The sequence below is a fragment of the Eumetopias jubatus genome, unplaced genomic scaffold (genome assembly GCF_037043125.1).
Source record: "Eumetopias jubatus isolate StellerSeaLion01/CBP00866 unplaced genomic scaffold, mEumJub1_p1.0 scaffold_2, whole genome shotgun sequence".
NCBI classification, from domain to species: Eukaryota; Metazoa; Chordata; class Mammalia; order Carnivora; family Otariidae; genus Eumetopias; species Eumetopias jubatus.
The window spans coordinates 105,322,488-105,345,948 of record NW_028274808.1 but is presented as its reverse complement, the minus strand read 5'-3'; positions in this window follow the sequence as shown (position 1 = coordinate 105,345,948).

Here is a 23,461-nt window from a genome sequence, read left to right as displayed (position 1 = left end):
TATCCCAAGGTCACACAGGTATTTTCTCATGTTTTTTTCTAGAAGTTTTGTAGTTTTACCTTTTACATTTAAATATGTGATTCCTTTTAAGTTAATTATCGTATGGCAGTGTGAAGTAAGATTGATCTTCATTATTTCTAGCATTATTTGTCAAAGACTATTGTTCTCATTGAACAGTCTTATTGTCTTTGTTATAAATCAATGACTATATATGTAGTATGGGTCTAATCTAATTCTGGATTTTTCATATTTATAAACATTATTTCTAAATATTTAAAATAGAATGGAATACTTAGAATGTAAATATATATAAATATATATATTTAGAATGTAAATATTTAGAAATCTATGTTTCTAAACATATATATATATCATGTGTGTGTTTATATATTCTTCTACCAATACCAACAAAATCCAGCAAGTAATAACATAATGTTCACAATGTCCATCAATAAAAAATTACTAGGCATGCAAAAAAAATATGATCTATAATCAGAGAAAAAAAACAATCAATAGAAACAAAACCAGAAACACATCGATAATTAAGTTTGAAGATAAGGATGTTAAACATCTAATGTAAGTACTCTCCTTATGCTTAAGAAAGTAGGGAAGCGCTGTGAATTGTGTAAGACTGTTGAATCACAGACCTGCACCTCTGAAACAAATAATACATTGTATGTTAAAAAAAAGAAGAAGGAGAAGAAGAAAGCATGAGGGGAAGAATGAAGGGGGGGAATCGGAGGGGGAGATGAACCATGAGAGACTATGGACTCTGAGAAACAAACTGAGGGTTCTAGAGGGGAGATGGGTGGGAGGATGGGTTAGCCTGGTGATGGGTATTAAAGAGGGCATGTTCTGCGTGGAGCACTGGGTGTTATGCACAAACAATGAATCATGGAACACTACATCAAAAACTAAAGATGTAGTGTATGGTGATTAACATAAAATAATAATAAAAAATAGAAAAAAATAAAACAAACAACAAACAGAAAGGGAAAACATGATTATGATGAGGCAATAAATGATATTAAAAAATAGTATGTCTAGAGATAGAAATAAAATGTAACTAATGAGATGGGATTAGCAGTGAAAAGGAAAATCTGTGTCCTAAGATGGCTGACCGAGCCAGCAAGAGAGTCCCAGTCCTTGCCCTGGGGCTCTTCCGGGTTCTTCTCCCTGCCCTGCTTCACGCACGTGCCAAAAGTTCCAAGTATGTGGAAGTAGAAGTGTATAAATTGACCCCTTTGTGCTCAGGGCTCAGATTCTCCTCTGAGCCCACTGGCATTAAATAAACCTCCTATCCTCCAAGATCTCCGGGTGCCGCTTGGTTCTTCCCTCGGGCGATCCAGTCCAGGTTCCGCAACGTTTGGTTCCCTGGCCGGGAAACCCAACCGCGCTGGCCCATTGTTGCCACCGGTTTGAGGAAATGGCGGGATGGTGACGGAACGAGGGATCATAACGGAGGAGGCGCACACTGCCTAATTTTCAGCAGTCTCTCACCCCAGTCACCTTGGGCCAGCCCTGCTCCACTGTTCCCGCCGGACTCGAGGAGACTTGGCAGGTGAGGACCTGGTCCCAACATCAGATTCTGGTAAGGTCTGGGGCCCCAGGACCCAGACAGGCCCACCTGTCAGGGTAGAAGGGGAGCCTGATCACCTCCCAGAGACCTCTTAGAGGTCTCACAGGTAGGGATTGCCAGGGAGGGAACGTAATAACGTCTGGAGTGTGAATGTGTGAGTGAATGTGCAGTCCGACCCGGCTTGCTCAAGCGGACTGATTCTGTGACTCCACGGGCAGGCACCCTTAAGGTCCCCAGAAGCTTACAGTCTGAGTGGGCCCATCTGGGGATTCCATGGTGAATAGCATACAGTCTATGGCAGCATGGGAATAGTTTCCGATCATAAGTCACAACACTGAGACCACTATGGCTAAGCCTCACCTAAGCTCCTTCGGGACACGGCCAGACGGGCATCTGATTGGTCTGTTCACCTCAGGAGGCAGCCCCCCTTTGTCTGTCTCTACACCACCACAAACAGGGACATCACCATGGGGTCAGGGCAGAGTAAACCTACGGTTCTAGAGACCATGATCAAAAATTTCAAGAAGGGGTTTTGGGAGACTATGGAGTCAGGATGAATCCCAGCAAGTTGGGAACCCTGTATGAATTAGAATGGCCCACCTTTGATGTCAGGCGGCCTTCAGAAGGGATATTGGACGTCCCAACGATTCGTCAAGTATGGCAAGTCATCACAGGAGAACCAGGACACCCTGACCATTTTCTGTACATTGACTCCTGGCTAGGAATGGCTCAGACCCTTCACCCCTGGGTGAGACTTGCTTGCAGTAGGCAGGGACAGGCCAGTGTCTTAATCACTTCATCCAACTGACCTAAAGAAAATCAACAAAAGCCCCAGTCTCCACAAATCCTAGCCAGAGATCCAGAGGACAAACTGACCCTGCCCCCATCGTATGTACCCCCAAGACCATCTACACCTGGCCCTTCACCTCCAGACACTCTGCCGCCATCAGTTTCACTGGTGCCCCCAGGCACAGAGGATCCACTGGTGCCACCAGGCCCAAAAGATCCACTTACTCCAGGACCAGCAGCCAGGCTGCACCCCAGGCCAGGTGCAAGTGCCCTTCAAATGCCGGTATGAGAGACACGGGAACCCGAGAGGCGCAATGAAGATGGGGTGGTCCAACCCGGCCATTCCATGATGTAGTATCAGCCCTTCTCCACCACCAACCTCCTCAACTGGAAACATAACACCTCATCCTACTCTGAGAAACCACAGTCTATGGTAGACCTCATAGAATCCCTCTTCCAGATTCATCAGGCAACCTGGGAAGACTGCCAACAGCTACTCCTCACCCTGTTTAACACAGAGGAAAGGAGAATAATGAAAGGTATATGGCAGTACCTGGAAGAGCACGCACCAGAGTCATCAACCCTGCTGCCTAGGCTAATCCGGCTGCACCCGAAGACCACCCAGCATGGGACTTCACCACAACCGAGGGACAGGCCCACATCCACCGGTACCAGGAGGCCCTCCTCCAGGGAATCCGGGCAGGAGCTAAGAAACCCATAAACATGACTAAGGTATCCTTGGTCACTCAACAACCAGGGGAATCCCCCAGGGACTACTACGAATGACTATGTGAAACCTACAGGATACACTCCATTTGACCCCGAGGCACAGGAAAGCCAACAGATGGTAAACACCTCCTTCATGGCTCAGGCTACCCCAGACATCAGAAAAAATCTTCGGAAACTAGAGGGGTTTGCCAGGATGAACATCACCCAACTAACAGAGATTTCCAATAAGGTCTACATGAACAGGGAGATCGCAGCTGAACGGGAAGCCAACAAAAAGATGAAAAAGAAAGTCAGCCTCCTCGCCACCGCCCTGAAAGAAAAGGACAACACAAAGGCGGGGAGACCCTGCCCACTGAAAGGGGGGAAGCCCAGAACCCCCTTGGTAAGGGATCAATGTGCCTACTGTAAAGAGAAAGGGCACTGGAAAAATGAATGTCCCAACCAGGGAAAGGCTCAAAAGTCCAGCCGCTACAAGGAAGAACCCCCAGAGGAGGACCTCATAGGCTTTGCAGGAATGCACTCAGACTGAGGGGGACCGGGCTTTTTCTTCCTTGGCCCCCATGAGTCCACAGTCAAAATGAAGGTGGGGAGCCGATCAGTGATTTTATGGTTGATACTGGGGCTGAGCACTCTGTTGTCACCTCCCCACTTGCACTCTTCAGCAAAAGGCCTGTGACCATCCTCGGGGCCACTGGGATGCAGGTGATACAACAGCCCTTTTGCCAGGCTCACCAGTGTGAACTCGGGGGCCACAAGGTCAGACATGAATTCCTTTATCTGCCTGATTGTCCCATCCCTCTCCTGGGCCAAGACATACTCTCCAAGCTTGGGGCTCAGATAATCTTTGAGCCCACTGGACACATTAGCCTCTGACTGAACCCAAGGCAAGAGGAGATGGGGTCTCTAATACTAGCAATTACCACGCCAAGGGAAGAAGAATGGAGGCTATTCTGTGCCCAGGCCCAACTGAGCAGCCCGCCGGAGTTCAGACTCACCTTCCCTTCAGTATGGACTGAAAACAACCCATCCGGACTAGCCCGGAATTGGGCCTCTATCATTGTTGAACTGATCCCAGGAGCCCAACCTCAGAGGCAAAGGCAATACCCCCTTTCCACAAGAAGCTAAGATCGGCGTCCAAGAACATCTGACCAAACTCAAAGAAGCAGGTATTCTAGTCGAGTGCCAGTCAGCCTGGAATATCCCACTCCTGCCAATCAAGAAGCCGGGAAGGGAATACCAACCAGTTGAAGACCTGCAGGCCATCAACAAGGTGACCATCTATCTGCACCCAGTGGTCCCGAATCCATACACCCTCCTTGGCCGAATCCCAGGGTCAGCCAGATGGTTCACTTGCCTAGATTTGAAGGATGCCTTCTTCTGCCTCCGCTAAGCTAAGTTTAGCTGCTTAGCTTTGAATGGTCTGAACCAGATATAGGGCTCCAGATGCAATTGGCTTGGACGCACCTCCCACAGGGGTTTAAAAAGTCATGAACCCTTTTTGGGGAAGGGCTGGCCACAGACCTTGCCAGCTTCTCAAGAGAGGCCACACGATGCACCCTCCTCCAGTATGTGGATGACCTCCTCCTTGCCAGTGACACACAAGAAGACTGCACAAAAGGCACCAAGGCCCTCCTACAGCTCCTGTCAGACTCGGGATACCAAGTCTTATAGAGGAAGGCACAAATCTGCTGACAAAAGGTCCGATACAAAAAGCAAAAGCTGTTTTCACAGAGATAAATACTGCCCTGAGGTGGGCTCCAGCCCTGGGCCTACCAGATGTAGAAAAACCCTTCAATCTCTTTTTGGACCCTGGCAATGGCCAGTTGCTTACCTGTCAAAGAAGCTGGACCCTGTGGCAGTGGGAAGGCCACTGTGCCTCAGGGCACTGGCAGCCACAGTCCTACTCATCAAGGAGGTGGACAAACTTACCCTGAGGCAAGAACTTAACGTCAAGGTCCCTCTTGCAGTTGTGTCCTTCATGAATGCACAGTGACACAACTTCCTTTCCAACTCTCGGCTGGCACAATACCAAGGGCTCCTCTGCGAAAACCCATGGGTCATTATCGAAACAGTAAGGACATTAAATCCAGCAAACTTTTTCCCCACGGAAGAGGGGAAACCGGACCATGACTGCTCTGAGGTGACTGATGAAGTCTACACTAGCCGTCCAGATCTGCGGGATCAAGCCATAAAGAATCCAGAGCTCACGCTGTTCAGTGAAGGTAGCAGTTACCTACAGGAGGGTGCCCGGAAAGTGGGTTATGCAGTAACCACAACCACTGAAGTTTTAGAAGCTAAGGCATTACCAGCTGGGTGGTCAGCTCAGGGGGCTGAATTATATGCCTTAGTCCAAGCCCTCACCCTCGGTGAAGGGAGGAGAGTCAACATCTATACTGACTCTTGGTACTGCACATATACATGGAGCCATCTACAAGGAAAGGGGCCTCTTAACTGCAGCAGGAAAAGCTATTAAGAACAAGGAGGAGATACTGAGACTCCTTGAAGCTGTCTGGCTTCCAAAGGAAGTAGCAATCCTGCACTGTAAGGGACACCAGAAAGGAGATGACCCCATAGCATGGGGAAATCATCTGGGAGATGAGGCAGCCACGACCGCAGCCAGTGAGGACATGGACAGAGCCCCTTCCCTCACCATGGCCCTAACACCCCCAGAAGAAGTCCCTCCACCCAGTTACACTAAAAAGGAAAAGGAATAGGCTGAGGGAGCCACCCTGACTGAAAAGGGATGGTGTATGATGCCAGACAGGCACATCTTTGTTCCAACACCAACTGGAGGGTATCTAGTCAAAGAATACCACCAGCTCACTCATCTGGGAAAAACTGCATTAGAGGCTCTTCTCAAGAAGCACTACTACATCAGTCAGCAGCCAGAATTATGCCGAACAATGAATGAACAATGCATAACATGTGCTAAAAATAATGCTCAGTCTGCACCACAGTCCCTGCCAGAGGATGGGAACAACCCCTTTCGAAGATCTAGAGGTAGACTTCACAGATGTGCAGCCAAGCAGGGGTTCAGATATCTCCTAGTAATAGTATGCACATACTCTGGGTGGGTTGAAACCTTCCTGACTAAGACAGAGCAAAGCTGGGAAGTAGCTAAAGTCCTCTTGTGGGACATCGTGCCCCAGTTCGGCCTGCCATTAACAATCCATAGTGATAATGGACCCGCATTTGTGGCAGACATTGTACAGGTCTTGACCAAATCTCTCAACATCACCTGGAGACTCCACACCGCTTACCGGCCCCAAAGTTCAGGGAAAGTAGAGCAAATGAATCGCACCCTCAAGGGAACCTTAGCAAAGTTTTGTCAGGAGACTAACCTCCCATGGCCAGAGTGCTACCCCTAGCTTTCCTGCATGCTTGCTGCATGCCCGGGACATCAGGTTTCTCACCATTCGAATTAATACATGGACGGCCTCCCCCGTGTTTGGGAAGCCTTCCAGGAAACTTGCATCAGGTTGGAGATAAAGGGATAAAGGAGGAGCATCAGGCCCTGGGGGCCCCCCTAAATAAATTATAAAAGTACACCATTGAGAGGGCCCCAATCTCCTTAGGGTCTCAGGTACACTCCTTCCAGACAGGGGAGTCAGTTTGGGTCAAAGATTGGAAGAAAGACCCCCTCAAACCGCAGTGGACAGGGCTGCACACTGTTGTTCTAAATGACGCTACTGCCCCCAAGGTCTCAGGTGTCACCCCATGGGTCCACCACTCCAGAATGAAGAAAACTCATCATTCGGATGAGGAGCCATGCCAGTGGAGAGTCCAGCCAGACTTCGTGAACCCACTCTGGCTTCACCTTCGACAAGACCCACCTACTGATGGACACCTGCTCACCATGGTCCCCGGCTGTCATTGGCGTGATTACCCTCATCTTGGGAGTCAGATTCTACACTGTTGCCCCTCCTGACTGGACTTTCCCCCTGAGACTTACTATTGACATTGCTCATTGGATGTCCCTAGGGTTTATTACTGCACTTACTTGTCCATGGGTTTCATCTGCCGACAGGTTAGCCACGATGACTCCCTCTAACTAAGGTCATAGATCCCACTTTTATTGGCCCTCTGCTGTCTACTCCTGAGCACATTTCACCATGGTTTTCCTGGCCCCAGTCAGTCCCGGTCTTCTGCTGCCTGGTGTGTTGTTCATCCTCACTGCCTCTAGCTTGTCCAGCCTGGCACGGGGGGCAACTCTCATATCACGGTTACTGGCAAATGGACTTTCCAGCTTATTCCCCTCAATCCTGCACCAGCACCCCATTGGTTTCTTCCACCTGGGATGGCCACACACCAAAGGTTAACCTCCATTTTGATAGATGCCAGCTTCTTGATACCTCCTGGGAACCTCATAGATGGTGTTCCTACCATGGCCCTCACTCTGGTTACTGGCTGGTAGATATCTACATCTGTGGGGGCCCTATGCCTCAACAGCCAAACTCCTGCCCTCAGTTCTGCTTGCAAGCCTGGGGATGTGAGTCATGGGTGGCGACTTGGCTGTGAATGAAACAATGGTCCACCAGATGGCACCTCAAACAGCACAGCGACATCTGGATTTCCTTGTCACACAACACCACCCCATCCTCTTGCCCCAACAATCACTGTATACCGCTCACCCTCTCAGTCTTAGAACCCAGTGCCACATCATGGGCTACAGGAATCATTCTCCTGTTGGGCCAATATCACTCTATGGGGACTGACCCCATGGCCAAATTTATGATTAAGTCCATGTTCACTCCATGCCTTACAGTCAAACCCCAGAGTCATACAAAAAATAACTCGCCCTGGTGCATCCCTGGGTCTCCCATCCACATGCAGCAAGCATCTATAGCACAACTGTTAGGTATGATTAACACCTCCCACCAAGTGCTTAACCACTCAAATCCACCTCTAGCATTTGACTGCTGGATCCGTATGAAGCCTGGTCCCATCCAATACCTAGGTGTCATCCTCAACCAATCTACTGGGTCACTTCCCACCTCGGCACCGGGGGCCTCAGATTATCCCTCTCTGGTCCTGGTACCGCTGTATGGCAAATCCTCCTCTCCCATCACAGGCCACAGTTGGGTCTATACACCTAACAACGCCTTTTTGGCTTGTGATCAAGGTGTATACATCTGCATCACCCCGTGTGATCAATCATGCATGCTTGTCAATCTCTTACCCGATCTTTCAGTCCTCCCCGGGAGTGATACCCCACTCATATGGAGACCTCCTAGCTGCCCTCAATGCTCCCCTGTGGCCATCCCTCTTATCGTAAGCCTGCTGGCCTCATCAGGCGTTGCCCCCAGCGCCACTGGCATCAGGATGTCTCAGGTTTAGTACCAGGGGTTAACTCAACAACTCACAGTGGATTTTTCCACCCTCACTCAGTTTGCCCTGGCCCTACAGCAACAACTCGATTCACTGGCCTCAGTTGTCCTCCAAAACAGGCGTGGGCTTGACTTGCTCACGGTCGCACAAGGGGGGCTCTGCCTCTTCTTACAGGAGGAGTGTTGTTTTTCTGCTAATGAATCAGGGGTGGTCCAAGAAACTCTGACCCAATTACAGGAATGAGTACATCACTGGTGGGAAACACTCCAGCGGACAACTTGGTGGGATACTCTCTCACACCCCCCTTGGTTCACCCCCCTCGTCGGCCCCCTCCTATTGCTTCTCCTCATAGTGGTATTTGGTTCTTGTATTCTTAATGCCCTTACTAGGTTTATTACTACTCAAATTGCTAAAATCAGACTCCAGTTACTCCTTACTCACTATCGCCCCTTAGAAGAGGAAGATGATGCCTTCTAAACTACGTGTTTAAAGGGGCCTCAAAGGGGGAATGATAAGGAAAATCTGTGTCCTAAGATGGCTGACCGAGCCAGCAAGAGAGTCCCAGTCCTTGTCCTGAGGCTCTTCCCAGGTTCTTCTCCCTGCCCCGCTTCCCACACGCACCAAAAGTTCCAAGTATGTGGAAGTAGAAGTGTATAAATTCTGCCCTTTGTTTGTGCTTGGGGCTCAGACCTTTGGAGACCACTCTCCTCTGAGCCTGCCAGAGTTAAATAAACCTCCTATCCTCCAAGATTTCCAGGTGCCACTTGGTTCTCCTGTCGGGCAATCATAGCAGCAGATTAAACAGTGCAGAAGAAAATATATTGGAATTGAAGATATAATAATCAGAAATATCCAAACTGAAGTACTGAAATAAAAACAAATATATATATTTTTTTAATGAACAGAGCATTTGGAAAATAACTACTGATCTAGTAACTACTGGACTAATTTTACCAGAATCTCAGAAGAGAGGAGTGGGAAGAACAAAAATATGTTAAGACTTCATAGCTGAAAATTCTTCAAATTTGATGAAAAACATAAGCCCACAGATCTAATAAGCTCAACAAACACGAATCAGAATAATAACAAAAATGCCTATGCACATTATAATCAGATTACTAAAGACAAATAAAAATGTACACATTAAGTGTAAAAGAACAAAGGCAAATACAACAGCCTTACTGTCAGAAACAATGCCAGCCTGAAGACAATGGAGAGACATCTTTAAAGCAATGAAAGGAAAAGACCTGTCAACCTAGAACTTTTACCTGGTGAAATATCTTTCAGTAATGAAGAAAAAAGAAAGAATTTTTTAAATAAAAAATTTACAGATTTTATCCCTATTAGAACTAAAATACAAGAAATACTAAAGGAAGTTCCTTGAGCAGAAGGTAAATGATACCAGATGAAAATCTGGATCTACATATACGAATGAAGAGCACTAGAAATGATAAACAAGTATATTTTTCAACTAAAATGGTACAAAACTAAAGATCAGTAATAAAACAAAGCTGGAAAATCCATAATGTAAATATTTACATTTAACATGTAAATATTAAACGACACACTACTGCACAAGCAATGGGCCAAATAAGAAATCAAATGGCAAATCAAAATATGTCTCAAGACGAAAGAAAAAGAAAATACAATATTCCAAAACCTGTGGGATAGAGCAAAAGCAGACTTTAGAGTGAAATTTATGGTATAAATGCTTGTATTAAGGAAAAAAGTTCAAATAAACAACTTAATGTTACACTACAAGGAATCAGAAAAAGAAGCTTAGCTGAAATTCAGCAGAGGAAGGAAAAAACAAAGAAAACTCAGAAATAAATAAAATAGAGACCAGAATAAACAATAACATAACATTGAAAGTAATGATCAGTTTTTCCAAACAAATAAAACAAAATTGGCAATAATTTAACTACATTAATTAAGAAAAAAGAGAGAAGGCTTAAAAACCAAAATGGGAAATGGAAGAGAAAACAATACAACAGATAACCACAGAAATACATAGTGTGATAACTGTGATTACTATAAACAATTATATACTAACAGTTGGATAACTTAGAAAAAACAAAAACAAAAACAGACAATTTCCAAAGATGCATAAGTTACCAAGATTGAATCATGAATCTTGAATACAAGAAGTAGTAAATCTTCTTAAGCCAATAATAAGAATGAATAGTTGAATTAGGAATCAAAGTCTCCCAGCACAGAAAAGCCCAAGACCACATGATTTCATTGGTGAATTCTACCAAACTTTAAAAAAAAGGTAATTAATGACAAGCTTTAACAAAATCTTACAAATAATGAAATAGAGGGAACACATTCAAAATCATTCAATGAGGCCATTACTACCCTAATTCCAAAGCAGGATAAAAACAATACAACAACAAAAAATCTAGGTTGTCCAATATACATATTATTACTCTGACTTTCTTTTAAACATCCATTTGTGTGATGTTTCTCCACCCCCTTGCTTTCAATCTACAGGTATATTTAGGTCTAAAATGAGTCTCTGGTAGGCAGCATATAGACGGGTCTCATTTTTTTTGTCCATTCTGACACCCTATGTCATTTGAATGGAGTGTTTAATCTATTTATAAAGTAATTATGGATATATATGTAATTATTGCCATTTTATTACTTGTTTTGTCATTTCTGGTGAGCTTCTCTGATCCTTTGATTGTCACTTTTGGTCTCTCCTTAGCACTCAAAGAGTACCCTTCAATATTTCTTGTAGGGCTGTGTTAGTGGTCATGAACTCCTTTAGTTTTTGTTTGTCTTGGCTGCAGATTTTTCCCATTCAGCACTTTGAATATATCATGCCACTCTCTTCTGGCTTGCCAAGTTTTTGTTGAGAACTCTCCAGCTAGCCTTCTGGATTTTCCCTTGTAAGTTAATGACTTCTTTTTTATTCCTTCATTCAAGGTTTTTTCTTTATCACAATATTTTGAAAATGTAATTACAATATGTCTTGGTGTTGGCTTGCTTCTGTTGATTTTGATGAGAGTTCTCTGTGCTCCTGGATTTGGATGTCTGTTTCCTTCCCCAGATTAGGGTAGTTTTCAGATATTATTTTTTTAAATAAATTTTCTGCCCCCTTTTCTCTCCTTTTTCTGGAACTCCTATAATATGAATGTTATTATGTTTGTTGGAGTCACTGTGTTCCCTACGTCTATTCTCAGGTTGCATAATTCTTTCTCTTTTGTTCAGCTTCGTTATTTTCCATTATTTTGTCTTCTAGTCACTGATTCATTCCTCTGCTTTTTCCAACCTGCTGTTCATTGCATCAAGCCTGTTTCTAATCTCATTTATTGCATTCCTCATCTCTGATTCTTTTTTTAACTCTTTTATGTCTATTGTAAGGGTCTCACTGATGTCTTTTATTCTTTTCTGAAACCCAGTGAGTATCCTTATAATTGTTGCATTAAATTCTCCATCAGGCATGTTACTTATATTTGTTTCACTTAGATCTCTTGCCATGTCCTTATCTTGTTCTTTCATTTGGGATAAATTCCTCCATCTTGGCATTTTGTCTAAGTCTCTGCCTTCTTCTGTGTGTTAGAAAAGCCAGCTACTTCTCTTGCTCCTGAAAGTAATGGCCTTGTGAAGAAGAGGTCTTGTAGTTCCCAGGGCCTGGCACTTCAGGGAGTGTCTCCAGTGTATGCTGCATATGCTCTGCTGTTGTGTCCTGGCTGCTCTGTCCTTCAGGCCAGTCATTGCAGAGGCTCTCCTTGCCTGCCATGGGTGGTATTTGGTCCCTGGTCTAAATGTGGTGAGTTTTAACTAGATGTGCTTTGGTCTGCTTATGAAATGAGACCTGACACCAGTCATCTTAAATTTGTAATATTTGTCATGTCTCTTTTTATGTGATTTAACTAGGGGATTCCTCTGTGTACTTGAAGAAAAAGTGTATTCTGTTTTTCTTAAATGGAATGCTTATTTATATATATATATATATATATATATATATATATATATAATCTTTGTGTATAAAGATACATATATATCTTTTAGAACCATGTATTCTGAAGTACACTTCAGGTAAAAAATGTTTTTGCTGAAAATAACTTTAACTGAGGGTTCTCATTTAAAATAAAGCATATCAGAGGGGAGGTGGATGGGGTGGATGGGGGGATGGGTGAAATAGGTGAAGGGGATTAAGAGTACACTTATCATGATGAACACTGAGTAATGATGCATAGAATTATTGAATCACTATATTGTACCCCTGAAACTAATATAACACTGTATGTTAACTACCCTGGAATTGAAATACAAAGCTTAATTTAAAAAATGATAAACATGTTGGTAAATATAAAACAAAGTTTTTCTTGTTTTAATCTTTTTAAAGAGAACTATCAAGTCATAGTAGTTGGCGGGAGGCCTCAGTACCTTGCCGGATGGATCGCTGTGTGAGATTGCTTGAGTGTCCTCACAACATGGCAGCTGGTTTCCCTCAGAGTGAGTGAGCTGACAGAGAGTGAGACAAGGGAGCTGTAATGCCCATTATGACTTCCTTCAAAAGTCATGTATACCTTCACTTTTAGCACATTCTAGTCATTGGATGTGAGTCACAAAGTCCACACACCAGGTGAAGAGAATCTTTTGAAGAGGGAGTGTCAAAAACCTTATGGACAAGTTTAAAAACCACAGGTATGCAGTTGTTAAGCAGCTGAAAGTAACGAATATTTTTTTTGTCACACAGAATTCAAGGTATCCTTTTGTGTCAAAAAAAAACCAACCTATTTTCCTTTTTCAACATTATCCTTTACTTATCAGCTAGATATGGTAGGAGTATCAGCCCAATAGCAAGCCCTCCATTCCCACCCCAACCCAAAGTGTAAATATGTGACCCAGAGGCCACTGGACAATACCATCACAACACCTCTTTTTTTTTTTTTTTTGGATATCCAGTATCTGTCTTTCCAGGTGAATTATTGCTCCATCTCAAGACACACAAAGATCAGTTTGAGAGGAGGGACATAAATAATGCTGTGTAACCACAGACTTCTGTGCATCTATTTAGACAGAGGTCTAATAGAATGGAGTAGAGTGAGTGGAGTGGTAAAGAGCATTGATTCTAATGTGACTCCTTTGGGTTGGGAACCTGGACTTGCCACTATGGAGTTGTATGATGTTGTGAAAGTTAGTTAAACATTTCTGTGTTACAGTTTCCTCACATCTACAATTGAGATTAAAAAAAATAGTGTCTACCTCATGGGGTTGTTATGAATATCAAATGAATTAAGATATATCATAAGTTATGTTATACATTTATACTCATATATGTATGATTATATTTATTTCGGGCACCCATTTTCCTAGCCATGTAAAAGGAGACTTCCTGTAGAATGAAACCAAAACAAGATAGAATAAAAATTAAAACATGGTACCAATATCATTTTTGAGCCCCTGAATCCAGCTGTGCCTAAATCCATACTGGACCCTGCTGCTTAGAAGGCCAATAATTTCTCTTCATTTTTGCCTAAGATAAATTTGCACTTGAAAGAGTCTTGAGAAATAAGTATGTAAAGCTAATAGCACTGTGCTTACCACATAGTAAGTTGCCAGGAATGTTGACTTACACTGTCCCCAGGTATTGTAGTACATTTCAATATAATTTCAATGGGGAAAAAAACTGAATCTGATAATAAGCTTTGAATGATGAGTAAGTGATCATCTTAGTGTCCAGGTAAGTGAACTTAAAGGGGGTGAACTGATATTAAATTATCATTTATTGGATCACTATCTGAGAAGATTATATCCCTGCCCTGAAACAGAAAGGGTAGGTCCAAATGGAGCGAGGCCTGGGTCAATTGCCCAGAAAAAAGAAATTAGCAAAGGAAAATAATAACTTTTAAAACATCTACCAAGAGGGGTAGGGACAGTAGTAAGTGGATGTTAATATAGGAAAATTATAAAAATTTTTACCTTCATTAAAATTGTGCCTAGAAGTAGTATGGAGCTGTTGTCTCACCATTTCAAAACTCTCTAATAAATTATGTTGAATCAACTCCCTATCTACCATCTCCCTATAAATCATAGCTTAGTTTATGCCAAAATATTCCTAAAATTATTTTGCTGCACAAAAGAAATTTAATTGCATATCTAATAGCTTAAATTTACTTTTATTATTTAATTATATAAATTATAACTTTCTATAAATATATAATTATTTTTCCTTTGAAATTGTGTGTGAATATGAATATTGTATATGAGAGTATATCAAGATACATAGGTATTCTCTAAGCAAATAATTTTCTGTCATATTATATATTTCCTGCTAAAGCATGTTTTAAAAGTGATATGACATTCAGCCTATTGATAATTCATTATAAGAAGAAAAGGCTATGAACACAATTTAATAATTACCTTCAATTGAAGACAATAGAAGTATTATTCACTTTCTGGTGCTCAATGGGAAATGCAAAGGTTCTTTTTAATTCAAATAAGGGACATTTTCAACAACAAGAAAAATAATATGTATGCTATATTTTTTAGAATTAGAACAGTCCAAAAAAATCACTTGGCAGAGTATTAGTATCAAAATGTTCTGATTTAATTTTCTAACCAGAAACTGAGAAGTGATCATAAACACTAATATTGAGGGCCCTAAAATTTAATTAGTCTGGCTTTGCAGTGACAATAAGAAATGCCTATGAGGCCATTACATTTTATTCAATTAAGTCATATGCAAAATATAACCAAAATTAACCATAAATGTTGAAATATAAAGTGTTCAACACATCTAAAAATAAGGGATGTTTCAAAATACTGATGTGGCAAAAACACCTTGAAATTTGGCAAATAATCGATTCAGTTTTTTATCATTTGCTCAAATGTGTAAGCCACACATTGACAAGGCCCATGCCACAATTTTATCAACATTATTTGTCAAAAGCACACAATCACATAATATCTTGATAGCGGTGATTGTGAAATGGAAAGTTAGAATTGGTAGCTATAGCCTGGGGCCGGAGTGTCATATTCCTCAGAACTTCATGGCATATTCAAAACCAATATTTTAAATTAAAATTTTTGTGAATTGGAGTTACTTGCCAATTTTCACCACATAGGCTAATTATTCTTTAAACATTCACGCCATGGGACATGTTCTAGAATTCTAAGCCACATAAGTTAAGCAGGTTTATCTTGACCGTAATTACAACTATGGAATTTGGAAAATACAACAAGCAAGAGATTTAAAGGAGAGAAAAAGAAAATGACCCCTTTGTCCTGAGTTCGAAGAAAGCATATCATGCAGAAGAGAACCAGAGGCAACCACAGTGAGAATTGACTTATAGTCATACCACATGCTAATATTTTCAATTTCACTGCTGTTTTTTCTCAGTGCAAATAGTTCACACTCTTGGCCTCATGTCGAGCAATACACCTGGTAGTAGGAAGAAGACCTTGAAGCAGATGATCTGCTACACTGCTCATAGCACTTGCTCTGTGGGGAAGGTGTGCTCATTTTGAACTCTGCTGTGGATGAGAAGACAAACCAATAACCTGTGGTAAGTTGAAACATACAAAATTAACCTTGATAGGCCAGTAATGGAGAAACCAATCAAAAGACAACATATTAGCCAGTACACTAACTCTGATTGATTCACCATGCTTTTCTCTAACAAGGCATTTATGGTTCTTGTTAAAGTAACTGGCTTGCCCGCTCTCCTCCAAATTCACATGCTTATAAAGCTAGTTCTCTTTTTAAAAATATTATACATTTTCTTTTCCAAATGTCACTTTGATAGTCTTCTGTGAACTTTTATAAAATCCTTATGTTTGTTCCTAGTTCTTCATAATTATTTAACCTTTGAATACTACTGTAATCATTAATAATCATCCTCGTCATATTAATGGATAATGGATAATCATCATCATCATATTAATTGCGGCAATGCCTCTGATTTTGCTGTTGTTTTTGTTATTAATATTATCATTTTCTCAATAAATGGTCAGTATCAAAGGACCATTCCCAACATATCCTAGAATAACTATCCTATTCTTTAATAGGCTAACAAATGGGGAATCAGGATATGAATTACAGTTTTGGGGGGTTTTTTTTAGTTTTTGATGTAGTGTTCCATGATTCATTGTTTGCGTATAACACCCGGTGCTCCATTCAGTACGTGCCGTCTTTAATACCCACCACCAGGCTAACCCATCCCCCCACCCCCCTCCCCTCTAGAACCCTCAGTTTGTTTCTCAGAGTCCATAGTCTCTCATGGTTCATCTCCGCCTCCTATATCCACCCCCCTTTATTTTTCCCTTCCTGCTATCTTCTTTTTTTTTTTTAACATATAATGTATTATTTGTTTCAGAGGTACAGGTCTGTGAGTCAACAGTCTTACACAATTCACAGCACTCACCATAGCACATACCCTCCCCAATGTCTATCACCCAGCCACCCCATCCCTCCCACCCCCCACCACTCCAGCAACCCTTAGTTTGTTTCTCAGAGTCCACAGTCTCTCATGGTTTGTCTCCCCCTCCAATTTCCCCCGCTTCATTTTTCCCTTCCTATCTTTTTTTTTTTTAACATATAATGTATTATTTGTTTCAGAGGTACAGATCTGTGATTCAACAGTCTCACACAATTCACAGCGCTCACCATAGCACATACCCTCCCCAGTGTCTATCACGCAGCCACCCCATCCCTCCCACCCCCACCACTCCAGCAACCCTCAGTTTGTTTCCTAAGATTAAGAATTCCTCATATCAGTGAGGTCATATGATACATGTCTTTCTCTGGTTGACTTATTTCACTTAGCATAATACCCTCTATTTCCATCCACATTGTTGCAAATGGCAAGATTTCATTTTTTTTGAATTATAGTTTTTAATAAGATAATAAAGGAATGGCAGTGATGGTATTTTTCTGTTTTGAATGATACATTAACTGAATTTTTAAATGACTGATATACTGTATATTAAGGCTAAAATTTACTTAACAAACACATACATTGCAATTATCATGTACAGGCATAATTATAAATGCTTTAAAATATTAACTCATTTAGCCCCATAACAATCCTTTAGGATACATTGGTTATTATCACAATTTTAGAGTTCAGGAGACAGTGTGCCAAGGTAACACTGATTGTAGTGGTAGAGCTGGGATTTGAACCCATGTAATCTGGTTGCAGAATCTCTTAAACACTGTGTTGGGTTGTGAAAAGAAAAAGACAAAAAAAAAGAAAGGGCAGGGGAAGGGAGGGGACAGGGAGATTATAAGAGGATGGCTATGGTAATATGATTTTTGATTCTCATAAACATGGAGCAACCAGATAGTAAGACAAACAAAACAGCTGAAGAGTGTATCCATAACTCATAAGCAATATTTATAGAAAAGCAAGGTGGCAAGGTATCCCTATAAACTTCAAAATACAAGTGGTTGAGGACCAACCACCCATGACCAGAAGACCCATATTTTATCAGCTTCTGTGCATGAGGAAGCAGAGGAAAGCAACATGGTGTCTGACAGAAAGTAAGAAAAGGAGAACCTCAAAATATGTAACACACCTAGACAATGGTAGTGCCATGTAAAAACAGTAGCTGAAACTGATCATGTTTTTGCCAAAACCAATATGAGATGAGCTGAGGGGTCCACAGGAAAAATAATGTAAAAAGGCCAGAGCACTTTGGCTCCTGGGAAATCTCAAGGTGACCAGTTAGGTCTCCTAAGCTAAGGAGAAACTGCCTGGAGCGAAATCAAAATTGAGCAAGACAATTACAATAGAGATGAAAGGAAGAAAACTTTCAGAGAAAAGTGAAGAGGGAGACAAAACCAGGAAATATTAGAAAATAAGTTTCAATAGTTTTGGTGTCAGATTAGAGAGGAGGAATTGAGAGAAGTTTAGGAACACTTCCAAACCTCCTACTAAAAGTTCAGAAAAAAATAATTTCACATCAAATTAGGAAATAAAAAGTATTGAGGTAAAATTCCATACAAAGTTTTTAAATGGAAGCATGGCAAAAAATATATCCTATATGGATATATGAACTGTTACATGTTAGTTCAAGATAAGCTAAAGTACATTAAAAATTATTTAAGACATGAAAAACACATTAAAAATAACATGAAAGAAAAATTCAAGCATATTGACAGCACTCAAGAAAAAGATAAAAATAAAAGAAACCGTCTTTTCAAAAATAAGAGAAACACAAACAAAAATGAACACAACAGTTTACACCCAAGGAGACATAGAGGGTAAAGAAGTGAAAATGTTAAAAATCCAGACGTAAATGAAAGAGGTTGAGAGAGAGAGAGGGAAAGTGACAAATATTGAAGATAAGCAAAGAAAATCCAAGAAGGAAGGCTCAACAAACATTAATAGCAGCACAAAGAATAGAGGAAGAGTTAGGAGGGAAAAAACACTAAAAATTCCAATTCAGGAAAACTTCCTTATATAAAGAAGCATTAAAATTACATATTGAAACATTACCACATACATGAGAGTATAGTCTCAAAATAAACAATGCCAAGAAATACTTGGCTTCAAAGAAAAAAAACAAACTTTTTGACATTAGGCACAGAAAGAAATTGAATTATAAGTCAATATAAGGGGGAAAATTAGCTTATCATCAGTCTTTTTTTTTTTAAGATTTTATTTATTTATTTGAGAGACAGAGAACATGAGAGGGAGTAGGGTCAGAGGGCGAAGCAGACTCCTGCCGAGCAGGGAGCCTGATGTGGGACTCAATCCAGGGACTCCAGGATCATGACCTGAGCCGAAGGCAGTCGCTTAACCAACTGAGCCACCCAGGCGCTGCCCATCATCAGTCTTTTTGACAGTAAGAGAATTTTAACCCCAAAGGAAACAGAGTAACATATTTAAGATATGCAAAGGGAGAAATGAGGGTTTAAAACGAGCAAAACTATTTCAACTATAAAACTCCAAACTATTATCACATGTCAGAACTCAGGAAATATTGTTCCTCTAAGCCCTTCCTGAGGAATTTACTAGAGAATGAACTTCAGACAACTAAAATGACTGTATAACATTACCATAAGAATTGTGGGCAGCATTAAGCCTATGGATATTTGTAGATCTGGGTAAGACTAAACTGAAGGTTAAAATGGAGGGAAAATGGAGGGAGAGGGCACCTGGGTGGCTCAGTCAGTTAAGTTTTCGACTCTTGATTTCAGTTCTGGTCATGATCTCAGGGCTATAAGAGCGAGCTCTGGGTTGGGCTCTGTGCTCAGCGGGGAGTCTGCTGGAGATTCTCTCTCTTCCTCTCCCTCTGTCTGCCCCCCCAAATATATAATTAAATCTTTAAAAAAATTTTCTAAAGTGGAGGGAGTATTGTTTGACCAGCTATATATTCAGATTTTTAAAATCATGAAATAAATGAGGAGGGTTTTTATGAAAAAACATGTTTAACTATTCTCATTAATTATATTAGAGGTAGTAACATTAATATTGTTATTCAGAGATTACTGAATATCTAATGTTGTATAAAGCAAATAAGTAACTATGAATCATTCGAACTATATCATCACTTGTGATAATGAGTATTCTTTGGAAGAAAGGAGATGTAAATGTAATATAGAAGAGTTCATTGGAAAAAATCCTGTAGAACTACATTTGAATTAGAAATATATATATGAATTCATGCTATTGTGGTATTCATTTCTACTGTGTTTTGCTGACTGCATAGCTATGGAATGCAATCCAGTTACGAGCATTCCTAATTCCCAGATTGTAGTCTTTAATTTCCATTTAGCACTGAACGAAATAGGGGTTTCATGGAGAAATGGCTGATTCCGGGCCTAGAGCAGGAAATGAATAGGATCAGAGTAAAATATCTCCAAATCAGACAATAAGAAAGCCTTCAAAGATGATTACAGTCATGTCAAAATGCGTCAAGAGAGAGCAATGAAGAGGTGCTCATTGGCAATGATCGCGCACATTTATTCATAATATATTTAGAAAGTAATTGGTTCTGGGCTGAGGCCTTTATTTGTTGGTGCAAGACTCTAGTGCTTTTCCTGCCTCAGTCATGGGAGCCCATACAGAAAAAGGGGCCAGAAACTCAAAGTAGTTTGGTGTGCTGCACCCACTACCTGGAGAGCAATTGTTCTGGACAGTCCCACAGTCCTGTGATGGATATTATGGGAATTAAAAATAAACTTTTTTTAAACTACTGGAAAAAATAAAGTAATTGGTTAATGTTGAAGGATTATAGGGAACCAAGTGTCATACAAGTAAAAGGATAAATTCAAGCATTTATCACGGCTTTCCAATTTGAATATTCCACGGGTAACCAAAGAGTGTATCTCTCTAAAAGTACTAAATTAATTAATTAATTAATTAAAAATTAAATTCAAAGAAGTGATAGACTGAGAATATGACTTTATTTTGCAGCCTCCAATGAATTAATGGACCTGTGCCTTAAGGATAACTGCTGATAACATCACAAAAAAGACATATGCAGATGCTGGTATACTAACTCCAAAATCTAAATCATCAGATACTCTACAGGTCAAATACCCAACATTCTTCAACAGACTATGGATGACTTAAAATATAGCAAAATTATTAAATTATGTTAGCTAAGAATTCTTACATGGATGTAACATTATAAAGAAGTGCAAGGAAGTGGTGACCAGGATAATGATCACTTTTGGAAGGAGGGAGGGATTAGAACTGGTATAGGCATCATGGAGAGGTCTCTGAGCTCTATTTATTGACTTGAATGATAGTTACAAGGCTGTTCACCTTAAACTATCTCACTGAGCCACACATTTGTTTTGTGTCTTTTTCTGTATCTGCATTTTATTTTCTAGTACAAAAGATAAAAGTGATAACAGATTTATCTTTTATAAAACATTTACTTAGACATTAGCATATATCATATCTTCCAAGTATATACTCTTAAGTCAAAATATCTACTTCTTACTTTAAATCCCGCACCCTCCCCCCAGTTTCACACTTTCTCTCTCTAAAAAAAAAAAAAAAAAAAAAAATCTGTCTTAAGAAAGCAGAGAGATTTTGAAATTTATAATATAGAATAACTTCTGACTAATCAAGGAGAAAAAGTCTGAATAAAAACTATGACTATCAACATAGATATTAAGAAAAGGGTACCTAAGTCAGTCCCCTAACTTTCTACAACATGGAGAAATGAAATAAAAGAAGTGTTGTACCCAGTTTTTTATCTTTAATGTGAGGATTATATAGAGGAAAATTTTATATTTAAGGCCATTTTTTTTAAGATTTAATTATTTATTTTAAGAGGTGGGGAGGGGCACAGGGAGAGAATCTTCAAGCAGAATCCCCACTGAGTGCAGAGCCAACTTGGGGCTTAATCTCACCACCCGTGAGATCATGACCTGTGCTGAAAGCAAGAGTGGACACTCAACTGACTGAGCCACCCAGGCTCCCCTATTTAACTAATAATAAAAAAAAACATTAAAAGTTGCAGTAAAACTTAGGCTTTCAATGTGAGATTAACTAGTTTACACTTTCATTCCATAAAGGCAGCATTTCCTTTATGTTTTTTTCCCCTGAAAATAAGATTTTTCTATTTAAAGTAAATTAAAATTATCTATGTTCCAACTTTAGAAATCATCTATCAGGACAAATGGAGTCCAGAATTTGGTCATAAGGAATTACATTTTAAGGATTAGGTATATGTACCAAATCAAGATGTAGAAACAAAGGGCATAACTTCAAATGGGAAATCTGAATTTCTACCAGAAAGATGAGACAAGAGTACCTCTGCTTTAGTTTCTTCACCAGAAAATGTTTTTCTTAAACTATGTAGCTAACAAATCCTATAGGCTTACATTAAAAAAAAAAAGTGTATCAAACATGAAAGACTGTTAGATGTATTCAAATAAAAGGAACAATTTGTAATTTCATACTATTTTTTATTTCCTTTTTAATATTTGAAATAAAAGAATAAAAGAGGGAAAATTTTATAAAATGACTCTTTTTTCAGTATCTTTCTTAGCATGTATTAATTATTCTTTTCACAAAATCTTGCTTATATTCTGATTAGAATTCCATTATTGCCATGTATGTCAGATGGGCCATAATGATAAACCTCCTTCTTTCCTACTGTATGCATATTAAATTAGCTAACCAGATTTAAGTATGCTTTTTATCAAATAAATAAGGACAACTGAAATTGAGGGCAAAAGCCCTCTAAACAATTGAGATGTTTCCCTTACTTTAAAGTTATAAGTACTAAAGGTCTGTTTTCTCTCCACTACCTGATATGTCTGAAAAAATTCATTCTTTATTTTGAGTAATCACACCAGAATGGCAATTCAATGATATCTCATTTGGAAAGTTTTAAGGGACATTGTTTTAAAAAATGTTCACTGTCTTTGTTACTAATGTCAGTGTGTCTGGATTGCCAAAAGAGTTTTTAAAAAAGCTGACAATCTAACAATGTAATTATTTTCATTGTCATTTCAATAAAGAATTCATCTAGTCATCTGACTTTGAGCAATTCGTGTGGCGTTAGCTGTAAGATAGAGAACTTTTTCTTTTAAGAAATAAATTGAGGGGTTCATCCATCAAATTTCTAATCAGTTCTTTTCTTTTAGAGCACTTTAAACACTATATGGGCAGTGAAGCTGGGAAGCTAGAAGCCAAGGATCTCTTTTGATTTCATTATTTCCAGTGGGTTCTTAGAAAATCAATAGTATTTATTTTAAGATAAAACTTTGGTTTTTGTAATCTTGGCTCTGCATTACTTTAAAATAGGCTACTTAATCAATATACAGGATATAATATAATGGGCATATTCATGCCAAAAAATAAAATGTGTCCTATTCCTAAAGTAAATGATTCTGATAAACTTATAAAAGAATATTAATTTTCTTTGTGAGATATTTGTTATTTATCTGAATAGATAAGCTAACACTAGGCCTTTGGGTTGGGCATTTAAATAAGTATGATTTTCTTTTTAAACATCTTGGCAAGACATCAGAACTACAACAGAGACCTTGACAGTTACAACTGCCAATGACTTTCCCCCAACATTGAACAAGAATAAAACAGATGCTTC